The sequence below is a fragment of the Dermochelys coriacea genome, chromosome 1 (genome assembly GCF_009764565.3).
Source record: "Dermochelys coriacea isolate rDerCor1 chromosome 1, rDerCor1.pri.v4, whole genome shotgun sequence".
NCBI classification, from domain to species: domain Eukaryota; kingdom Metazoa; phylum Chordata; order Testudines; family Dermochelyidae; genus Dermochelys; species Dermochelys coriacea.
In genome coordinates, this window is record NC_050068.2 from 114,873,623 (window position 1) to 114,888,959 (window position 15,337).

A 15,337-nucleotide genomic window follows, 5' to 3' on the forward strand; every position below is an offset into this window, starting at 1 on the left:
GTTCTTTAAGATACTGTTTTTAATGAGAAAACTAGTAGTACAGTCCAAAAAAGATTTTTCCTTTCCATCCTCATTATCACACTTTCTACATTACATCATTCTATAATGACCTTCATTCTAACACATTCCATATACATTCAAAATACTTAGGTTTAAAAAGAAGAGTGTGGGCTTTTTTTAAAAAAAGAGGAAGATGTGACATTTTGGGTCTAATTAATTACATAATGAATTTGTACTTCACAGCAGTGAAAATAGTTATGTTCTTCTAGTCTGTATCATTTTAAATACTTTACTGCTTTTTGAGCCCTTGTTCAATGATCCGGGTAAGGGATAGAATATAGCTATGCCATCTTAGAAGCCCTTCTTCCTTTTTGTTCCCTTGAGTGGCATGGCAGGAGATGTCAGAGGAGAGAGTCAGCAAGTAGGGAGAACACACAGCTCATTTGCCCCCCACCACTCTCTGCCCACTTATTCATGAGGTTTGACAAGTCTGGGTGAGTAGCTCCTTCTGTTCACGTATGACTGGAGCTGTAATCTGAATAGCTGTTACTCAGTTGAGCAGGGGAAGCCTTACTCCCCTTTACTCACATCATGGCTGAGTAAGGTCTAGGAACAATTTAGCCCTAAAAAGCAAGGAGCTTTTTTAAAAAAATAATTTAAAAAGCCTGCAAAGCATACATTTCAAGAGATAATAAATACAGTAACATTTAAAATAAATAATAAGAGTCTGACTTATTTCATCCCTTCAGCAACTCCTTGGTGATCTTTGACTGAAAAGTAACACATGAGATTTCTATATTAAACAGCATCAGCTTTTTGATCTTTCAGGGTTAGTACAGTAGCTGTTTTTGAAAGCTTAAAGTCAAATGTGTGGATATCACAAATGTGTTACAATCTGGTAGAAACAGTTTTTAAAAATACATTTCAATTCAAGTACTCCTTTTCTTTTTGCGAATACAGAATAACACGGCTGCTACTCTGAAACATTTCAATTCTAAACTCTGAGCACATTTTCTTTATATTATTTGCCTTTAGTACCTTGCTTTTACCAGTACACTATTACAATTGTAACGTGTTACAAACTATTTTAAGAGCTCTTATGTGACTGTAAGGTAGTAAAAGCAATTATTTTGGTCTTTTCTACTCAGCAAATTATAATATTTGAATTGAGGCTAATTTTGAAAAGTGATTGCAAAAATACTATTTTGGGGGTTTCATGTTAATGGTGGTCTTCATTTCCAGATCCAACTTGTGCAGTACCTACCTACAGTACAAGCTGTGCAAACTCAGAGCTGTTGTGACAAAATGAAGGGGAAGTATGAAAAGACAAATATATCTTTAAAAATCAAATAACTTAATTAGAGACCACAAACACTAAGATGTCCTAATGATGACTATATGATTATAGCATGATGCCATTACAGAACTGAGTTATGGTTGTCCAGGTATTGGATACTGCTGATCCATTCTTCCAACTAAAAAAGAAAAAGTAAGCTAACTCTCACCTGAAAACAATGGACAGGACAAATATTTGTAGCAAACATGGAAGCCATGGCATCAATTTTTTTCTGAAATACTGAAAGAGTTCAGAGGTTTGTCTACATCCTCATTTCCCAATTGGCGGAGCACAGGACACAGAGCAGCATGCAGCAGCTAGAATCATACAATATTAGGGTTGGAAGAGACCTCAGGAGGTCATCTAGTTTAATCCCCTGCTTGAAGCAGGACCAACCCCAAATAAATCATCCCAGCCAGGGCTTTGTCAAGCTGGGCCTTAAAAACCTCTAAGAATGGAGATTCCACCACCTCCTTAGGTAACCCATGCCAATGCTTCACCACTCTCCTAGTGAAATAGTATTTCTGAATATCCAACCTGAGACCATTGCTTCTTGTTCTGTCATCTGCCACCACTGAGAATAGCCAAGCTCTATCCTCTTTGGAACCCCCCTTCACGTAAACGAAGGCTGCTATCAAATCCCCCCCACACCACTCTTCTCTTCTGCAGACTAAATAACCCCAGTTCTCTCAGCCTTTCCTCGTAAATCATGTGCTGGACTCTCTCCAATTTGTCCACATCCCATCTGTAGTGGGGGGATCAAAACTGGACGCAATACTCCAGGGGTGGCCTCACCAGTGCCGAATAGAGGGGAATAATCACTTCCCTCGATCTGCTGGCAATGCTCCTACTACTGCAGCCCAATATGCCATTAGCCTTTTTGGCAACAAGGGCAGACTGCTCACTCATATCCAGCTTCTCGTCCACTGTAATCCCCAGCTAGAGATGAGATGGTTTGAACATGAGTCTATATAGATAATTATTTTTAATGAATTTAAGAAAGGGTTTTGAAACTTTAAACAATTAATTACAGACAATAAGTGGGGTCTTTACAATTCACAATAGCTGCAGCCTGCTGGAGGAAGAATAAGGAATAGGTGGTATTAAGATCCTTTGAAAACTGAATTTTTAAAATAATTTTACCGCTTTGATAATGACATAGTACATTTTTGAGCTTTTGAAACAAGCTCCTAATAAACTGACATCTCTGCCTTTAGTTCATATAAAATGGACAAACACTTCACAGATCAATAACGTGATGGAGCCGTAGGGAGATTGTAGTCGATCCCATTCCAGTTGTTGGTGCTGTCAATACAATCTCTCCAGTTTAGATTGGTTTATTTTATTTTCAGCTATTGTGAATTGGGACAGTCAATTCTCACTACTCCAGTGGATATGCAGAACATAAAGGAAGTTACTAATATGCTACTAGTGAGGTTAATTGACGGTATGGTTGTGCAGAAGAGCAGCAATTATGAGGTTTGGGGGTTTGGTAGAGATTAGCTCACACCTAAAGGAAGGTTAAAATCAAATTAGTCACCAAACTGAAAGATTGTAAGTCTTTTATATAAACAAAAAATGTTAAGACAAAGATTCTCTTTACTGAGATTTGCCACATTTGACATCAGGTGTCAAGAACAGCAGCCTTGCGCTCTCACTGATATAGGAGAGGCAGCTGTGTGAACCTTGCTTTTTTGTGATAACGGTTGTCTTAAGAAACAGTGGTCTACCATATTAAATGCTATGGAGTAGATTCCTGGATCTAGGCGAGCAGTGGTGAACACAGGACACAGCGTGTACGTGCATTGGGGAGCCTGGTAGAGGGCAGTTAAATTTTTTATTCCTCTCTTTGTGGGGATGACCAGAGGACTGAACTGGCTCACTGCATAATTTAGAGCAGCCTAAGAACTGATCTAGATTCTCTTTAGATACAAAGGTTCCCTCTTGCCATCTGGCCACACCCAGGAATGCACCTTAGGTCCGGGGGAAGAGCAAATGTAAAGATGACACTGACAACTCTAAAACATTACCAAGGGATTCCTCTAAATCAGGGAGTTCCCAGCAGCCTTGTTAGGGCAGTTTTGACCTTTTTGTGCTATCAGAACAGTGAAAGAGGAAGGAAACCATGGTCCAGGATCTGGCATTAGATGTTAAAAAAAGGTAGCTGTCCTAATGTAGAATTGGCCAAAATATCAAGTCATGTTCAGAATGAGACCATTGCACTATATGGTTTTATAAAAATGCAGGGAAGGCAAGCCTACAACCACTATAATGACTTGCCCACATATGACATGATTCAACAAGATATTTAAGCTTGTACCTAACTTTGAGTGAGTGAGTAGTCCCACTGAAGTCAATGGAACTACTCATGCACTTGAAGTTAAGCATGTGCTTAAAAATCTTGTTGAACTGGATTTATATAGGTGAAAAAGAAGAGGCAGGGAAAAGGAATACCGCACAAAAAGATATAAAACTGCACTACTGGGGGGCACAAAAAAGTGGAAAATTAGTTTTAGAAGAAGAAAGAGGAGCTGCACTTTTCAGAAAGGGTTAAAGAGAACACAAGTGGCACTTCTACATTCATAAGTTTAATTATTACAAACGTTTGATAGACTGGGATGAGGAACTAAAGTTAACCACAATAACATCCGTAGTCTATGTCACTAAACTGGGAATAAGGAAATCTGGATTCTCTTAGGGCTGATCTACACTAGAAAATTAGAGCGACCCAAAAAATCCACATCCCTGAGCAACGTAGTTAAGACAAGTTAAGTCCCAGTGTAGAAAGCGCTCTTGGGGAGGTGGATTACATATGCTGATGGGAGAACCGTTCCCATCGGCATAGATAGTTTCTACGTTGAAGTGAAACAGTGATGCAGCTGTTGTGCTGTAACTGTGTTGCTGCAGAATTTCTAGTGTAGATAAACTCTTAATCTCTGCAACACACTGTATTTAAGCAAGTCAGTCTCTCTGAGTGAAATCTTGTCCCCACTGAAAACAAGATTTTTGCCAATGACTTCAGTAGAGGCAGGTTTTTAGTGTTTGTCTTGATATTCCCATTTGTACCTCACAAGGGAGCTGAGAGAGGGAGGTTACTTACCAGTAACTTGGCAGCGGGGAAGGAGGGGAGGGACACAAATGGCGAGCAACGGCGGGGGCTGAGTGAGGAGGGGAGAAAGGAGTGGAGGAACACATGTGGTGCAGGGGCGCTGAGCAGGGAGGAGGGGGAAAGGAGAGGAGGGATGCACATGGCGAGCGGTGGTGTGGGGGCTGAGCGAGGAGGAGAGAGGAAGGAGAGATGGGGCGTATGCAACGAATGGTGGGGTGGGGGGCGAGTGGATGTGGAGTATGGGCAGGGCCATAGGCAGAAGAGGCAGGATGGGGAGCTAGCCGCTCCCGCTTCACCCGCTGCCCATAGGAGGGAATGACTGCCAGCAGCGTGACCACATGGAACTTTGGTTAGTGGATATACCGACTGAGGTGTGTGAGGTCTAGAATTGGCTTCCATTCTCCCTTTTTCTTGGTAACCAAGAAATAATTAGAGTACACCCTATGCCCTGTAGATGCTTGGGGATTGGCTTCACCACCCCTCTCGGTATAAGGAAGTCCGCCTCCAGAACAATGGTACTGTTGTGGGAGTGGTTCCCGGGGTAGAGTCTGGGTGAGGAATATTGTAGAGGCAGTGCCATAAATTCAGTGGTGTAGCTGTGTCAAATGACATTGAGGACCCACTTGTCTGTTGTGATCAAGTTCCAGATTGGCAAGAAGAGTTGGAGGAGGCCCCCCAACTGGGACAGTGGATTGAGGTGTTGGGTTGTGAAGTGGCTGATGGCTCTCTAGTGGTGGTCAGAAATACCGTTTATGAGCCGACTGAGGCTGATGTGTGAAGGGATGCAATGGAGTGACAGGTGGGTGGGCTCTGTGGGTTTTATCCTGCTTCTGTGGGGGCTCAGAGGTGGTAGAATTGAGAGGTTCTGTAACAAAGTGTGGAAGATGGACGATAATACTTGCGTTTTAATGCCAACGTAAAATATACCTAAGGTCCATAATGTGGCCCTGGTGTCCTTTAGTGAGTGTAGAGACTCGTCTGTCTTTTGACTGAAAAGGTGTGATTTATTAAAGGGAAGATCTTCAGTTGAGTTTTGAACTTCCCTAGGGAAACTTGGAGTGCAGCCAAGATTCCCTCCTTATGATGATTTCAGTGGCCAAAGTATGCAAGGATGTATCTGTAGCATCAACTGCTGCCTGAAGTATAGACCTTGCAAGTAATTTGCCTTCCTTTAGAGCATCCAGACTTCAGTATGATCTTGTTTAGGCCACATGTCAAGGAACTTGGGCATCTGCTCATAATGTAAGAAATCATATTTGGCGATTGAGGCCAAATAGCTCAAGATCTGGAATTGCAGTCCAGCTGAAGAGAAGATTTTTTGGCCCATAAGGTCCAATCTATTACCCTCTTTATCAGGTGGAGTGGAGAGTGGATGCTGCTGTTCCCTTTGCTCCGTAGCAGCCTGAAGAACTAGGGAGTTAGGCGAGAGTAGGAGAATAGGAATTCAGACTGCTTAGTTTGGACATAATACCATTTCTCTACCCTTTTTGAGGTGGGAACACATGTGGCAGGGGTATGCCACACTGTTTGTGTCAGTTGGAAATGTACTCGTTGCTTGGTAAGGCTACTCTAGTTGGTACTGATGAATGTAAAATGTCTAATATGTGACACTATTTATCCGGCACCTCCTCTAGTGGTATTTCAAGAGTGTGGGCTATTCTACGCAGCAGCTCCTGAAATTGGTGATAATTGTCTGTTAGCGAGCAGGGTATTGACGCCCTGGGCTTGTTCAGGGACAATGATCAGGATCCTTCCAGCTCTGCTGGTACCAACAGGTATAGGCTGATCAGGGCATCATCCAATCCCAGTTCTGAGTGTCTTCTCGGTGAGAGGCAGAGTATCGGCACTGGGGATTCCCCCTGTACTGAACAGGATGGTACTGATGGTGAATATTGGGCCCATGGGTTCCAATATGGCCAACCCTGGCTGATCCTGCTGTTGTATTTGTGATGCCAAGGGGCCGGATACTAATGTCCTCATTTGTGAGAAGAGAGGGTTTTGTCACGGAGTCAGCTGGACTTTATGATGGCTTTGCCTCTGGAGAAGGGGTGGCAGCTTAAATGGAGTGACCACTTCCCTCTGCTTCTGAGAAGGAATTAGATTCCGACAACGCTGGCTGTGTGGACGGAGAGTGTGGTACCATATGGACACGTCCCGCTGGCAGCAAATCCGATGATGGGGACTGAGATTTCACTGTAGGATGTGGTACCTGTGCCTGTGGAGACTGTCCCAGTTACAGCACAAACTGCTCGAGCAGTTCTGTATTAGTGCTGAGTCTACTTGAAGTCCAGGTGACTGAAATTGCAGCTGGTGCTGCAGTCAGTAAAGTCACTTGCATCGGTACCCACAGTGCCCCAGACACTGACTGTGTTGGTTGCAAGCTTCGTGGGTCTGAACTGTGGACCAATGCATCTGGCAAACATCGAGATTTCTTATTGCTTTTGTGAGCCCTGGAAATGCCCTTCTTGATCAGTAGTCCTCTCTTGGGCTTGGAGCAAGACGTATTGCCATACTTCCATGCATGCTTCCGTGGCTCATGGCTATGCCCCAATGTGGGATCCATAGCACTGGCACCAGCGGAGTTGGACTGTGTCTCCACAGCAAGAGGTGCATTCTTGGATTATTCTGGTTGATGTACGGGGGGATCCCCCAGCCAGAGTCTAACTGTGGCCCCTCAGTGACCTCCAGGAAGTGCTTTTTTAAACGGAAGACTCTGCCTTCCCACGTATGGGCAGAGAAGGAGACGCAGAATGTGCACCTGGAAGTAGGGTAGGCTTCCCCCAAACAGAAGAGGCTCGTTGGGGGGAAGTCATTGAGGGAGAATAAGCAAGGACAAGAAGAGCAGACCTTGAATTCTGGCCTCTTCTACATACTCCAGTACCCAGACCAGGGTTCTGGGGGGAGGGAGAGAAGAAAAACGCCAAAGTGGCATCCGTTTGGAAATTTAAACCAAAACCAAAACCCAAGGAAGTGTTTTATTTTAAACAAGAAAGTGCTTAGCAGAAGAGGAACTGTAGGAGCAATGTCTCCAGTCCAGAGAACCTGTAGAACTTTCAGAAACAAGAAATCCCACAAATTCTTTCAGAAATAGCATAAGACTTAAAAATACTGAGCTAAGTGAGAAATACAATGATTTTCAGCAAAATATATCAAGGACGAGAAGATAGCTGGAGCTCCGACTTGGACTTTGCATGCGATGAGAAGGAACTGGAGACGTGAGCAGTCCGCCCTGCCCTTTATCACCTCAGACGAAACCATGAGGTAGTGCAAGGGCACATGTGCAGACTGATGGACACTATTCTTTCAAAAGCTCCGGCTTTGAGCAGACTTACCCTCAGTGGAATACAATAGGGACCATCACTCGAAGAAGGTGGTACTTCTATAAATGTATGTGAGGTATTCACATATTATACTGAGAGGTGCTATATAACAGACTATAAATGAAATAAGTAAGTTGGGGAGGTTGCACATGGGGGAGAACCCAACAAGCAAAGTTTCAAGGGAATTAAACATCCATCCAAAGCATCAGTGTCCTTTGAAAATCTGCTATGTACATTATATATTTTTAAACAATCCAGTCAAGTGCAAAAGAGTCCAACAGCAATGTTAATGAGACTCCCTCACACCAGAAAAATCTTTGGCTGGGACCTAAGTTCCCTGTAAGCTGCATGGCCATGCTCAGGGAGCCCAACTGGCCAGGGGAGGGGCGCCAATCCTGCAGGCCAAGTCCCGGAGCTGCCATGGTGTCACACATCACTACCATACTGATGCACATAAAATTCATTCTGCACATGTGTGGGAAAAATTAGAGGGAACACTGGCTGGGACAACTGCTTTCTGGCCTCTTCATACTGCCAAAGCAACACAAAGGGGCCGGATCAAAGTAAAGAATCTGGCCCCTGATCCCCTTATGGTTGGTTGATGTACCGATGGGTGGGTGTGTCAAATGAACTCACTTTCTAGAAGACTTCAATGAAGCACACGTTTGGAAATGCTTATTTAACTAAAAAAATAATTGCAAACACAGCTGTCAATTTATTCATGGAATTTAGCCATTTCTCACCATGTGAATATTAAGGATGCTTTACTTTGCAATAGAAAGACTGAAGTTGACCAGGCTAAAGAGGGTAGTAAAAACTCGGAGTAAGGGTGATCTTTAGAGACCTGCTGAGAAAAAAGTAAGCTTGATTTTTTTCTTTTCACAACTATAAAACTAGGGATGCATCTTCATTTGGTAAGAATTGAGTGAAAAATGGTTTACATTACTGTTTGAAGTTTTGTTCATCTTCTTGGGACACATAAAAGAAACTATTAGTAAAAAGTGAAGGATTCAACTAGCAAAAAACATTGTCTGTTTTGTAAACTGGATAAATTTCAAGACATCTGGGTCTTAATTTCCCTACTAACACCATAGGTACAGTACTTAACTGATATGGAGGCTCTTATGTGTTACAAAAATATACATATACATTCACAGAGTGTGTTACTACAGTTATTTATAGTTATGCTTGGAAAATAAAATCTGACATTTGAGAGCAATTAGGACTATGCTGATTAGGGCAGCATTTCTCAAACAATCTGAGCATGCCACTCCAGAAAACTGAAACCAATCATTCCCCTAGTACTCCATCATGTGTTGTTAAAGGCCTACTCATCTCAATATACACATGTTAGGTGCCCACTCAGTTACTCCTTCATGACCCACAGCAGGTGGGTGAAACTTCATGCAAATGCTAGATGGCAAAATCATTCTCTCCACAACACTCTCTGTCATATTAAGCAGCTGTGCTCATGGTGCAGTCTTACTCCCATTAGGAAGAGTATCTAAAGAGCTGATTTATTACCTGAATCTAATTCTCTCAAGTATTGAACCACACACACACAAAGGGAAATTCAGCCAGTGTATATTTACAGTTTTTGACATAAAATAAGGAAAAAATTCGTGTACCTCTTCAGATGATTCTGAGTTTGTCTCAGTTTTAAGGTTCACTTGAATACAAAACTCAAAGGGTGAAACCCCACATGAACAGAAACTTGAAGAATTCATATAAAAACTTGTTAAAAAAATACAATATTTCATGCAGCTGTAGTTATTTAAAAAAACAACAGTATCAGAGGTTCTTGTCAAATACCTACGGTTATCAATAAAAAAAACTGACATAAAAGAAAAAAGCAGATCTAAAGTCTTCATTTCACAGAACAAAACCAGTTTTAATCAGTGAAGCACAAACAAACAAACAAGGATACTTCTATAGCAATTTATACAAAAAGATCTCAAAGTACTTTATTATCCAACACACATCTGCAAATTTATCAACTAAGTTTTACAGACGTGGATGCCGAAGTTCAGAGATCTGAAGTGACCTGCCTAAGGGAACAATGACTCAGTGACAGAGCCCAGACTATCTGACTCTTTGTCCTGTGCTTTAAAACTACACCACTAGTTCTCATTCCTTGCTAGTGCTCAACAGATAGATGACAGGTTCCATTATAACCCTCTTTTCTGGCTGCTTCTAAAGGTTTTAAGGCTCTTCATTACAAAGCACAACCTGTACAAGCACATTTATCAATAGTCTGAAAAAGTAGGTGAACAATTTTCAAACAATACAACAAAATTTGCAGATGTCACAAAATTTAGATTAGTTAAGATGAGAAACTACTGAAAGGGACAATTGTGGGACCTGACAAAACTTGATGATTATACAGCACAAAGAGAGACGAAATTCAGTGAAGACAAGTGCAAGGTAATACACACTGGCAAGAAAGCTCCAAAATGACTCCTGCACATTGAGTTCTACATTAACTGTAACTGTTCAGCAAAAGACCCAGATATTACTGTGGTCAACCTAACATCTTCTAAATGGCAAACTGGTCTCCCCTCCCCCCCATCCACCTCCCCCCCAAAAGCACAAAAAAGTTAAGATGTGTAAAAACAGGATCAAAGCTATTGATAACAATAGCTATTTTATACTGATAAAATATAAAAATTTGGTCATTATATAAGAAGGATGGTATATCCTGAACTTGAACATTGTGTACAGTCCTAGTCACCCCATCTCAAAATTGATACAGCAAAAATAAAAAGAGCACTAGCAATGAAAATTATTAGAAGCATGGGGGGGGGGGGGAATTCTATATGAAGAGATATTGAAAAGATATCAGGATTATTTAGTTTAGAGGGCAGACTAATAAAAAGGGATTTTTTAGAATATGCAAACCAATTGTTAAGGTAAATCAAGCAGTCCTATTTACCTTTTCTCATATTACAAGAACGCTTCTGTGGATAATGGACTCAAACCTGCAAGGTGCTGGACACTGTGACCTTGATTCAGTGAAACACTTCAACACTTTATGCAATGTGTATGTAGTCTCTTTGACATCAATGGCCTTAGAGTTAAGCGTGTGTTAAAGTACACTGATGAACTATAGTTGGAGTCCTCATCACATTGCAAGATGAAGCCCAACAGAGTTATAGTGAACAGGTTAAAAATGTATAATTGATATAAATGCTCATGCTCCAGGATATAAACCAACTACTTACAGTCTAGAATTAGGAAGATTTTTCCCTACTAGCAGGGAATTATGTAATTGTCTCTTACGAGAGTTTTATATCTTTCTCTGAAGTAGGGCAATTTCTATGTTCCCATATTCCTACCATGCAATTATAATGAATTACTGTAGTGGCCGAAGAGATATGCAATTACAAGTGGACGCACAGGTGGTCTATAAGAGAGTCTTCATGAGTCTACACTATTAATAAGTTTGAGAATTTCTGCAATAAAACAATGCCCTAAGCCACGGTGTATTCAATTCTACTGGGTACAATATGTTCTCTAATAAAATGGGCAGAACACTAGCTTACCAAAGTAATTAACTGGGAATCAAGATTCTGACACGATGAATGATGATTACTTAGGATAAATATCCAAGTAAGAGTATAGACAATACAGTACATTTTTTCCATTTTCCACTTACAATTAAGGAACTTTTGTCCTTCAGGCATTAATTCTTGATGTAACAAAGATATCTTGAAGGGATAAATAAGTAAGTAAAACAAATGCACTAAAACAACAATCATATGAGAGCATCAAATTCAGAGCTTTTGTGAATGGAGTCTGCTCAAAACTTGAGACTTAAGTTTTAAGTGAAAGAATTGAGATGTGAACATCTAACAACATATTCACATGACTAGACCATTAAAGCCATGGAAATACCTATTTAGGAAAAAGAGAGAGAATAGGTTGGGCCTAGGGGTGGGACTCTACATCAAAGATGGCATTACCTGCTTTAGAATTACTGACCGTTCAGAAAGACAGGACCTGGAATGCTTATTATTGTAATAACTGACAAAATTACAAGATGGTGGGGGTCTGCTATAAACAACAACTCATATGAGGGACCAGGATGAACAGTTCCTTAAACTTCCATCTATAATGTGAAGAAACAAAAATTGTGTTATTATGAGGGATTTCACCTGAGGGACATTTGCTGGAGGTCTCATGCTGTCACTAGCAAAACATCCCTGGACTTCCTAAAAATGAATGATAACTTTCAAGCACAAGAAGTACTGCAACCAACTCCGTATTAGACCTTCTTCTGATGGATAAAGATGAACCGATCACTGAATTAAAAACCGTAGTTGGCTAGGTGCAAACAATGAACTAATTCCATTTGAAATGTGCAAATAGAATATAGTCCCAGCCAGTAATATATACAGTTGGAGCTTTAAAAAGGCTAATTTTCCAAAGCAGAAAACAATCATGAGCAAAACTGAATATCAGGAAAATTTTAAACATAAAAATTTGAACAACTAGCCATTAAAAATGCTTTACTAGATGCCCTCTCCCTTCCCGCTCCCCTCAGAAAAAAAGCCACTCACACAATACAATTCCCCAATCATGAAAAGAGACTTCTTTGGTTCAACATACTAGTTAAGAGAGGAGGTAAAAACATGAATAAAAAGGAGGCTAGGAAATATGAATGAATAATCTATGGCTAGTAGGGTTAAGGACAATAAGAAGGATTTTTTTTAAATATATTGGGGGGAAATGAAATTCTAGCAATGGTATAGGTCCAATACTAGATAGGTAAAAATGTTGATGATGATGTAGTAAAAGGCAGAAGTATTGAAGAAATACTTATATTCTATATTTGGAAAGAAACAGAATTATATATTCTTATCCTACAGTGATAATGAAATATTTCCTAGTTCATCAGTAACTATGGAGGGATGTTAAATGGCAACTGCTATAGTGAAGCATTTTTAAATCTGAAGGACCACATAACTTTCACCCCACAAGTACTAAAAGAATTCACCAAGTTGCTCTCTGAGTCATTCATGTTGATTTTTAATAAATCTTTGAACACTGGGCAAATTCCAGAGGACTATGGAAAAATTAATGTCATGCCAATATTTAAAAATGGTAAACAGGATGGCCTCGGTTATAGGATGATGATTAACATGATATCGATCCCTGGTAGAATTATGGAAAGGCTGATACTGGACATAATCAGTGAAGATTTAAAGGATGATAACCTAATTAATGCCTAGTAATATTGTTCTATGAAAACTTGGCCTTGTCAGATCATCCTGATTTTTTTGATGACATCACAAATCTGATTGATAAAGGCAAGTGTGCTGACATACAGGACTTTCTTAAGATGTTTGACTTAGTCCTACATGGACTTTCTGATTTTACAAAATTTGCACGAGACAAAAATCATTGTAGCCCATAGTAAATGGATTAAAAACTGGTTAAGTGATAGATCACAAAAATTAACTGTAAATTAGGAATAGATATTTAACATGAAAGTTTCTAGTGCGTTCCTGCTATTCAATATCTTAATCAATAATCTGGAAGAAAATATAAAATAACTGGTAAAATTAGCAGATGACACAAAGATAAGTGGAGAGGTTAAGTTATGATGCCGACAGGTCAGTGGTACAAGCTGACTCAAGATGAGTTCATTTGAACAATATGCATTTTAATTCAGCCAATATGCAAGATCATACATACATCTATGAACAAAGAATGCACACTCTCAAGATGGGGGACCGTTATCTTTGAATGCAGTGACACAAATGAGATAGGCAGTCTAGAAATAAGTTGCAATTTCTTTTTCTTAAACTATGAGATTAATTAACCATTGGAAAAAACTTACCTAGGGACGTCCTGGATTCTCCATCACTTTACGTCTTTAAATGAAGACTAGATATCTTTCTAAAGTTATGCTATAGCTGAAACAGAAATTATGGGCTTGATGTGGCGATTACTGGATGAAGTTCCTTGGCTGTGCAATGCAGCAGGTCAGACTAAATGATCAGAATCATATGACTGGAAGGGACCTCGAGAGGTCATCTAGTCCAGTTCCCTGCACTCATGGCAGGACTAAGTACTATCTAGACCATCCCTGACGGGTGTTTGTGTAACCTGCTCCTAAAAAGCTCCAATGAAGGAGATTCCACAACTTCTCTAGGCAATTTATTCCAGTGCTTAACCACCCTGACAGTTAGGAAGTTTTTCCTAATGTCCAACCTAAACCTCCCTTGCTGCAATTTAAGCCCATTGTTTCTTGTACTATCCTCAGAGGTTAAGAACAATTTTTCTTCCTCCTCGTAACAACCTTTTATGTACTTGAAAACTGTTATGTCCTCTCTCAGTCTTCTCTTTTCCAGACTAAACAAACCCAATTTTTTCAATCTTCCCTCACAGATCATGTTTTCTAGACCTTTAATAATTTTTGTTGCTCTTCTCTAGACTTTCTCCAATTTGTCCACTTCTTCCTGAAATGTGGAGCCCAAAACTGGACACAGTATTCCAGTTGAGGCCTACTCAGCGAATAGGAGTAGAGCAGAAGAATTACTTCTCGTGTCTTGCTTACAACACTCCTGCTAACACATCCCTGAATGATGTTCACTTTTTTTGCAACAGTGTTACACTGTTGACTCGTATTAAGCTTGTGGTCCACTATTAGCCCCAGATCCCTTTCTTCAGTATTCCTTCCTAGGCAATATTTCCCATTTTGTATGTGTGCAACTGACTGTTTCTTCCTAAGTCGAGTACTTTGCATTTGTCCTTATTGAATTTCATCCTATTTACCTCAGACCATTTCTCCAGTTTGTCCAGATCATTTTGAATTTTAATCCTATCCTCCAAAGCACTTGCAACCCCTCCTAGCTTGGTATCGTCTGCCAACTTTGTAAGTGTATTCTCTATGCCATTATCTAAATCACTGATAAGATATTGAACAGAACCGATCACTGCAGGACCCCACCCTTTATGAGCTTCCAGCATGACTATGAACCACTGATACGCTCTGGGAATGGTTTTCCAACCAGTTATGCGCCCACCTTATAGTAGCTCCATCGAGGTTGCATTTCCCTAGTTTGTTTATGAGGTCATGCGAGACAGTATCTTTACTAAAGTCAAGATATACCAAGTCTCCCACTTTCCCCCTATCCACAAGGCTTGTTACCCTGTCAAAGAAAGCTATCAGGTTGGTCTGACAAGATTTGTTCTTGACAAGTCCATACTGACGGTTACTTATCACCTTATTATCTTTGAGATGTTTGCAAATGGATTGCTTAATTATTTGCTCCATTATCTTTTGAGGTACAGAAGTTAAGCTGAGTGGTCTGTAATTCCCCAGGTTGTCCTTATTTCCCTTTTTATAGATTGGCACTCTATTTGCCCTTTTCCAGTCTTCTGGAATCTCTCCAGTCTTCCATGACTTTTCAAAGATAATTGCTAATGGCTCAGATATCTCCTCAGCCAGCTCCTTGAGTATTCTAGGATTAATTTCATCAGGCCCTGGTGACTTGAAGACATCTAACCTGTTTAAGTAATTTTTAACTTGTTCTTTCCCTATTTTAGCCTCTGATCCTTCCTCAT

General features: G+C 40.4%; 1 protein-coding gene across 6 annotated transcripts in view; it reads right to left on the reverse strand.

Moving 5' to 3' along the window:
- Positions 1-15,337, reverse strand: part of NCK2 (NCK adaptor protein 2) — a 152,604-nt gene that overhangs the window by 50,461 nt on the left and 86,806 nt on the right. The gene's annotated exons all lie outside the window — the stretch shown is intronic.